Below are 8,846 nucleotides of genomic sequence, written 5' to 3'. Positions count from 1 at the left end.
AAAGGGCAGCCCTGACGGAGTCCAACTCTCACCGGAAACGTATCCGACTTACTGCCGGCAATGCGGACCAAACTCTGGCACCGGTCATACAGAGACCGAACGGCCCCTATCAAGGGGTCCGGCACTCCATATTCCCGGAGCACCCCCCACAGGACTCCACGAGGGACACGGTCGAACGCTTTTTCCAAGTCCACAAAACACATGTAGACTGGTTGGGTGAACTCCCATGCACCCTCCAGGATCCTGCCGAGGGTATAGAGCTGGTCCACTGTTCCACGGCCAGGACGAAAGCCACACTGCATCTCCTGAATCCGAGGCTCGATTATCCGACGGATCCTCCTCTCCAATACCCCCGAATAGACCTTACCAGGGAGGCTGAGGAGTGTGATACCCCTATAGTTGGAACACACCCTCCGGTCCCCCTTTTTAAAGAGGGGGACCACCACCCCAATCTGCCAGTCCAGAGGCACTGTCCCCGATGTCCACGCGATACTGCAGAGGCGTGTCAGCCAAGACAGCCCTACAACATCCAGAGCCTTGAGAAACTCAGGACGGACCTCATCCACCCCCGGGGCCTTGCCACCGAGGAGCTTTTTAACCACCTCGGCAACCTCAGCCCCAGAAATGGGAGGCCCCGTCTCCGAGCTCTCCGACTCTGCCCCTTCCGAGCACGTGTTGGTAGGATTGAGGAGTTCCTCGAAGTATTCCCCCCACCGACTCACAACATCCCTAGTTGAGGTCAGCAAAGCCCCGTCCCCACTGTAAACAGTGTTGACTGTGAGCCGCTCCCCCCCCCCCCCCCCCCCCCCCCCCCTGAGACGCCGGATGGTGGACCAGAATCTTTTCTAGGCCGTCCGGAAATCGTTCTCCATGGTCTCACCGAACTCCTCCCAGGCCCGAGTTTTTGCCTCAGCAACCGCCGAAGCCGTGGCCCGTCTGGCCCGTCGGTACCTATCAGCTTCTTCCAGGGTCCCACTGGCCAAAAAGGCCCGATAGGACTCCTTCTTCAGCTTGACGGCTTCCCTCACCACTGGTGTCCACCAGCAGGTTCGAGGGTTGCCGCCACGACAGGCACCGACCACCTTACGGCCACAACTCCGACCAGCTGCCTCGGCAATGGAGTCACGGAACATGGCCCATTCGGACTCAATGTCCCCCGCCTCAAATATGGTTGAAGCTCTGCCGGAGGTGGGAGTTAAAGGTCCTTCTGACGGGGGATTCTGACAAACGCTCCCAGCAGACCCTCACAATACGTTTGGGCCTGCCAGGTCTGATCGGCATCCTCCCCCACCAGCGGAGCCAACTCACCACCAGGTGGTGATCAGTTGACAGCTCCGCCCCTCTCTTCACCCGAGTGTCCAGGACATACGGCCGCAAGTCCGATGATACAACCACAAAGTCGATCATCGAACTGCGGCCAAGGGTGTCCTGGTGCCAAGTGCACATATGGACACCCTTATGCCTGAACATGGTGTTCGTTATGGACAGTCTATGACTGGCACAGAAGTCCAACAACATAACACCACTCTGATTCAGATCGGGGGGGCCGTTCCTCCCAATCACACCCCTCCAGGTCTCACTGTCATTGCCCACGTGAGCATTGAAGTCCCCCAGCAGAATGAGGGAGTCTCCGGTAGGAGCATTCTCCAGTGCCTCCCCCAGAGACTCCAAAAAGGGTAGGTACTCTGAACTGCTGTTTGGCGCATAGGCACAAACAACAGTCAGGACTCGTCCCCCCACCCAAAGGCGGAGGGAGGCTACCCTCTCGTTCACTGGGGTAAACCCCAATGTACTGGCACACAGCCGGGGGGCAATAAGTATGCCCACACCTGCTCTGCGCCTCTCACCACGGGCAACTCCAGAGTGGAAGAGAGTCCAACCCCTCTCAAGAGTACTGGTTCCAGATCCCAAGCCGTGCGTCGAGGTGAGTCCGACTATATCTAACGGTCTGATGAAGTTTCAACAATAAACAACAAACTTTGTATTATGAGAAAGAACCAGACTCATTCTTTAGAATTCCGAAAATAAGCTCTATTTTACGAGTTATGCACGAATTCGGATTCTCCTATAAAACGAATTCCTTAACTCAAACCAAGTTAAGACTGCTTTGTCCTTCATATTTATTCATGTCTAATCAAGTTTCAATGATAAACAACGTTGTACTTTTTAGAATGAGAAAGAACTTCTTCAGCAATAAGCATCTCTCGACAAATGACGAAATACAGATTTTGCTATAAAATTAATTGCTATCAGCCTGACTTAAAACTGTTTGTCTTCCTTATTTATCCACTTCAAATCAAGTTTCAACAATTAAAAAAATTTTGTAGTTTGAGAAAGAACAACTTAATCTTGAGCAATCAGTATAAAAAGATGGTAAGCAAAGGTGCGAATGTCAAACCATACATGATCAAAACAGGGAGCGGAGGTGTTTGGCTGAGACAAGGTGTGAATGTCCACCCATAATTAATGAAAAGCGGGCAACAAGTAGGTTCGAATGCCCAACCATACATCATCAAAAGCAGGAGTGGATATGTTCGGCTTCAAGAAGGTTTGAACGTCTGACTATAGTTTGTAAAAAGCGGGTAAGAAAAGGTTCGAATGCCCGAACATACACCATCAAAGGAGGGAGCGGAGGTGTTCCGCTGTAAGAAGGTGTTAATGTCCGACCATAGTTGGTAAAAAACGGGTAAGAAAAGGTTAAAATACCCGACTGTACACAATCAGTAGCGGGTGCGGAGTTGTTCGGCTACTAAAAGGTGTGAAAGTCTGACCATGGTTTGTAAAAAGCGGGTAAGAAAAGGTGCGAATGCCCGAAAATGTATGATCAAAAGAGGGAGCGGAGGTGTTCGGCTGCAAGAAGGTGTGAATGTACACCCATAATTACTGAAAAATGGGTAAGAAAAGGTGCGAATGCCCAACTATACATAATCAAAAGCAGGAGTGGATGTGTTCGGCTCCAAGAAGGGTTGAATGTCTGACCATAGTTTGTAAAAAGCAGGTAAGAAAAGGTTTGACTGCCCGAACATACACCATCAAAAGAGGGAGCGGAGGTGTTCCGCTGTGAGAAGGTGTGAATGTCCGACCATAGTTGGTAAAAAGCGGGTAAGAAAAGGTTAAAATACCCGACTGTACACAATCAATAGCGGGAGCGGAGTTGTTCGGCTACTAAAAGATGTGAAAGTCCGACTATGGTTTGTAAAAAGCGGGTAAGAAAAGATGCGAATGCCCGACAATGTATGATCAAAAGAGGGAGCGGAGGTTTTTGGCTACAAGAAGGTTTGAATGTCCGACCATAGTTGGTAAAAAGCGGGTAAGAAAAGGTTAAAATACCCGACTGTACACAATCAATAGCGGGAGCGGAGTTGTTCGGCTACAAGAAGGTGTGAAAGTCCAACCATGGTTTGTAAAAAGCTGGTAAGAAAAGGTTCGAATGCCCGAATATATACCATCAAAAGCGGAAGTGGAGGTGTTCGGCTGCAAGAAGGTGTGAACGTCCGACCAAAGTTTGTAAAAAGCAGTTAAGAAAAGGTTCGAATATCCAACCAAACATAATCAAAAGCGGGAGCAGAGCTGTTCGACTGCAAGTAGGTGTGAATGTCCAGCCATAATTACTCACAAACGGGTAAGAAAAGGTAGTATTGCCAGACCATACATGATCAAAACAGGGAGCTGAGGTGGTTCAGCACCAAGGTGTGAATGTCTGACTATAGTTTGTAAAAAGCGGGTAAGCTGCGAATGACCGACTAAATATCAACAAAAGGTCTTCGGATGCAAGTGGGTGTGAATATCCCACCATACAAGTATGGTGGAGAGGAAGCTGTGAACAGCCGACCATAGTTTGCAAAAAGCGGGTGAGACAAGGTGCGAATGTCCAACCATACATGATCAAAACAGGGAGCGGAGGTGTGAATGTCCACCCAAAATTAATGAAAAGCGGGCAAAAAGTAGGTTTGAATGCCCAAGCATACATCATCAAAAGAAGGAGTGGATGTGTTCGGCTACAAGAAGGTTTGAATGTCCGAGCATAGTTTGTAAAAAGCGGGTAAGAAAAGGTTCGAATGCCCAAACATACACCATCAAAAGAGGGAGCGGAGGTGTTCCGCTGTAAGAAGGTGTGAATGTCCGACCATAGTTGGTAAAAAGTGGGTAAGAAAAGGTTAAAATACCCGACTGTACACAATCAATAGGGGGAGCGGAGTTGTTCGGCTACAAGAAGGTGTGAAAGTCCAACCATGGTTTGTAAAAAGCTGGTAAGAAAAGGTTCGAATGCCCGAATATATACCATCAAAAGCGGAAGCGGAGGTGTTCGGCTGCAAGAAGGTGTGAACGTCCGACCAAAGTTTGTAAAAAGCAGTTAAGAAAAGGTTCGAATATCCAACCAAACATAATCAAAAGCGGGAGCAGAGCTGTTCGACTGCAAGTAGGTGTGAATGTCCTGCCATAATTACTCACAAACGGGTAAGAAAAGGTAGTATTGCCAGACCATACATGATCAAAACAGGGAGCTGAGGTGGTTCAGCACCAAGGTGTGAATGTCTGACTATAGTTTGTAAAAAGCGGGTACGATAAGGTGCGAATGCCCGACAATGTATAATCAAAAGAGGGAGCAGAGGTTTTCGGCTACAAGAAGGTTTGAATGTCCGACCATAGTTTGTAAAAAGCGGGTAAGAAAAGGTTCAAATGCCTGACTATACACCATCAAAAGCGGGAGCGGAGATGTTCCGCTGTAAGACGGTGTGAATGTCCGACCATAGTTGGTAAAAAGCGGGTAAGAAAAGGTTAAAATACCCGACTGTACACAATCAATAGCGGGAGCGGAGTTGTTCGGCTACAAGAAGGTGTGAAAGTCCAACCATCGTTTGTAAAAAGCTGGTAAGAAAAGGTTCGAATGCCCGAATATACCATCAAAAGCGGAAGCGGAGGTGTTCGGCTGCAAGAAGGTGTGAACGTCCGACCAAAGTTTGCAAAAAGCAGTAAAGAAAAGGTTCGAATATCCAAACATAATTAAAAGCGAGAGAGATTGTGTTCAGCTGCAAGTAGGTGTGAATATCCAGCCATAATTACTCACAAACGGGTAAGAAAATGTAGTATTGCCAGACCATACATGATCAAAACAGGGAGCGGAGGTGGTTTAGCTGCAAAAAGGGGTGAATGTCCAACTAAAGTTCAAATATATTAACAAAAGCGGGAGGAGAGGTCTTCGGATTAGAGTGGTTGAAATTTCCAACCATAATCTATAAAATGTGGCTAAAAAAAAAGGTGTGAAGGAATGAATTTTATAGCAAAATCCGAAATCATGCATAACTCCGCAAAAGGAACGTATTGCTCAACCAAAGGGATGCTTCCTTCTCATTCAGGGTAATATGAGGAACTTTATGCTTGATACATTTTAGACATGGATAACTATGAAGGACAAAGCAATTTTAACTTGGTTTGAGCAAAGCAATTCATTTTATAGGAAAATCCAAAATCGTGCAGGACTCATGAAAGTAAGCTTATTCTCGGATTCCTGATCCTCCAGTGTTGCTCTTTCCTATACTGCAAAATACAGCCTTGTTCTTTGTTGAAATCGATATAGACATTGATAAATATGAAGGATAAAGCAGTTTCCACTTTGTTTGAGTGAAGGAATTAATTTTATAGCAAAATCCCAAATCAAGCAGAACGTATGAAAATAAGCCTGTTTTCGGATTGCTGATCCTTCAGTGTTGCTATTTCTTCTACTGCAAAATACAATGTTGTTCTTTGTTGAAGTAAATCTAGACATTGATAAATATGAAGGACAAAGCAGTTTTCACTTGGTTTGAGTGAAGGAATTCATTTTATACATAAAATCCCAAATCATGCAGAACGTATGAAAAGAAGCTTATTCTCGGATTCCTGATCCTTCAGTGTTGCTTTTTCTTCTACTGCAAAATACAATGTTGTTCTTTGTTGAAGTCGATCTAGACATTGATAAATATGAAGGACAAAGCAGTTTTAACTTGGTTTGAGTGAAGGAATTCATTTTATACATAAAATCCCAAATCATGCAGAACGTATGAAAATAAGCGCATTCTCGGATTACTGATCCTTCAGTGTTGCTCTTTCTTCTACTGCAAAATCCAGTGTTGTTCTTTGTTGAAGTCAATCTAGACATTGATAAATATGAAGGACAAAGCAGTTTTAACATAGTTGGAGTGAAGGCGTTAATTTATAGTAAAATCAATAATCGTGCAGAACTCATGAAAATAAGCTTATTCTCGGATTCCTAAAACTTTTGATTTGCTCTTTCTTTACTGCAAAGTACAATGTTGTTCTTTGTTGAAGTCGATCTAGACATTGATAAATATGAAGGACAAAGCAGTTTTCACTTGGTTTGAGTGAAGGATTTGCAGCTGAAAACCTCTCGCTCCCGCTTTTGATTGTGTATAGTCGGGCTTTCGAGCCTTTTCTTACCCGGTTTTTAGAAATTATTGTTGGACATTCAGACCTTGCAGCCGAAGACCTCCACTCCCTCTTTTGATCATACATTGTCGGGCATTCGCACCTTTTCTTACCCGCTTTTTACAAACTATAGTCAGACATTCACACCTTGGTGCTGAACCACCTCAGCTCCCTGTTTTGATCATGTATGGTCTGGCAATACTACCTTTTCTTACCCGTTTGTGAGTAATTATGGCTGGACATTCACACCTACTTGCAGTCGAACAGCTCTGCTCCCGCTTTTGATGGTATATATTCGGGCATTCGAACCTTTTCTTAACTACTTTTTGCAAACTTTGGTCGGACGTTAACACCTTCTTGCAGCCGAACACCTCCGCTTCCGCTTTTGATGGTATATATTCGGGCATTCGAACCTTTTCTTAGCAGCTTTTTACAAACCATGGTTGAACTTTCACACCTTCTTGTAGCCGAACACCTCCGCTCCCGCTTTTGATGGTGTATAGTCAGGCATTTGAACCTTTTCTTACCCGCTTTTTACAAACTATGGTCGGACATTCAAACCTTCTTGTAGCCGAAAACCTCCGCTCCCTCTTTTGATCATACATTGTCGGGCATTCGCACCTTTTCTTACCCGTTTTTTACAAACCATGGTCGGACTGTCACACATTCTTGTAGCCAAACACATCCGCTCCCGCTATTGATTGTGTACAGTCGGGTATTTTAACCTTTTCTTACCCGCTTTTTACCAACTATGGTTGGACATTCACACCGTATTACAGCGGAACACCTCCGCTCCCGCTTTTGATGGTGTATAGTCAGGCATTTGAACCTTTTCTTACCCGCTTTTTACAAACTATGGTCGGACATTCAAACCTTCTTGTAGCCGAAAACCTCCGCTCCCTCTTTTGATTATACATTGTCGGGCATTCGCACCTTTTCTTACCCGTTTTTTACAAACCATGGTCGGACTGTCACACATTCTTGTAGCCAAACACATCCGCTCCCGCTATTGATTGTGTACAGTCGGGTATTTTAACCTTTTCTTACCCGTTTTTTACCAACTATGGTCGGACATTCACACCTTCTTACAGCGGAACACATCCGCTCCCTCTTTTAATGGTGTATGTTTGGGCATTCGACCCTTTTCTTACTCGCTTTTTACAAACTATGCTCAGACATTCAAACCTTCTTGTAGCCGAACACATCCACTCCTGCTTTTGATGATGTATGGTTGGGCATTCAAACCTACTTGTTGCCCGCTTTTCATTAATTTTGGGTGGACATTCACACCTTGTCACAGCCAAACACCTCCGCTCCCTGTTTTGATCATGTATGGTTGGACATTCGCACCTTTTCTCACCCGCTTTTTGCCAACTATGGTCGGATGTTCACAGCTTCCTCTCCACCATACTTGTATGGTGGGATATTCACACCCACTTGCATCCGAAGACCTTTTGTTGATATTTAGTCGGTCATTCGCAGCTTACCCGCTTTTGGCAAACTATGGCCTTCATGCAGCCAAACACCTCTGATCTCGCTTTTGATGATGTAAGGTTGGGCATTCAGACCTTGCTTCACCTGCTTTTCACCAAATATAGTCGGACATTCACACCTTCTTGCAGCCGAACACTTCCGCTCCACCTTTTAGTGTTCTATCACACCTTTTTTTTCACCGCATTTTATAGATTATGGTTGGAAATTCTCAACCACTCTCATCCGAAGACCTCTCCTCCCGCTTTTGTTAATATATTTGAACTTTAGTCGGACATTCACACCTTCTTGCAGCTGAACCACCTCCGCTCCCTGTTTTGATCATGTATGGTCTGGCAATACTACCTTTTCTTACCCTTTTGTTAGTAATTATGGCTGGACATTCACACCTACTTGCAGCCGAACACCACCTCTCCCGCTTTTGATGATGTATGGACCGGCATTCTTACCTTTTCTAACACATTTTTCAGCAATTATGGTCGGAGATTCACACTTACTCACAGCCGAACAACTCCGCTCCCGCATTTGATGGTGTATAGTCGGGCATTCTCACCCTTTCTCATCAGCTTTTTGCAAATTATGATCTGACATTCACACCTGCTTTTGATAATGTATGGTTGGGCATTCGCACCTTTTCTTACCCATTTTTCAGTAATTATGGGTGGACATTCACACCTTCTTGCAGCTGAACACCTCCTCTCCAGCTATTGATTGTGTACAGTCGGGTATTTTAACCTTTTCTTACCCGCTTTTTACCAAATATGGTCGGACATTCACACCGTCTTACAGCGGAACACCTCTGCTCCCGCTTTTGATGGTGTATAGTCAGGCATTTGAACCTTTTCTTACCCGCTTTTTACAAACTATGGTCGGACATTCAAACCTTCTTGTAGCCGAAAACCTCCGCTCCCTCTTTTGATTATACATTG

This window comes from Leuresthes tenuis, unplaced genomic scaffold (assembly GCF_036924035.1).
Source record: "Leuresthes tenuis unplaced genomic scaffold, fLeuTen1.0.hap1 SCAF_2, whole genome shotgun sequence".
NCBI classification, from domain to species: domain Eukaryota; kingdom Metazoa; phylum Chordata; class Actinopteri; order Atheriniformes; family Atherinopsidae; genus Leuresthes; species Leuresthes tenuis.
The sequence above is the reverse complement of the archived record's forward strand: the minus strand, read 5'-3'. Positions refer to the sequence as shown.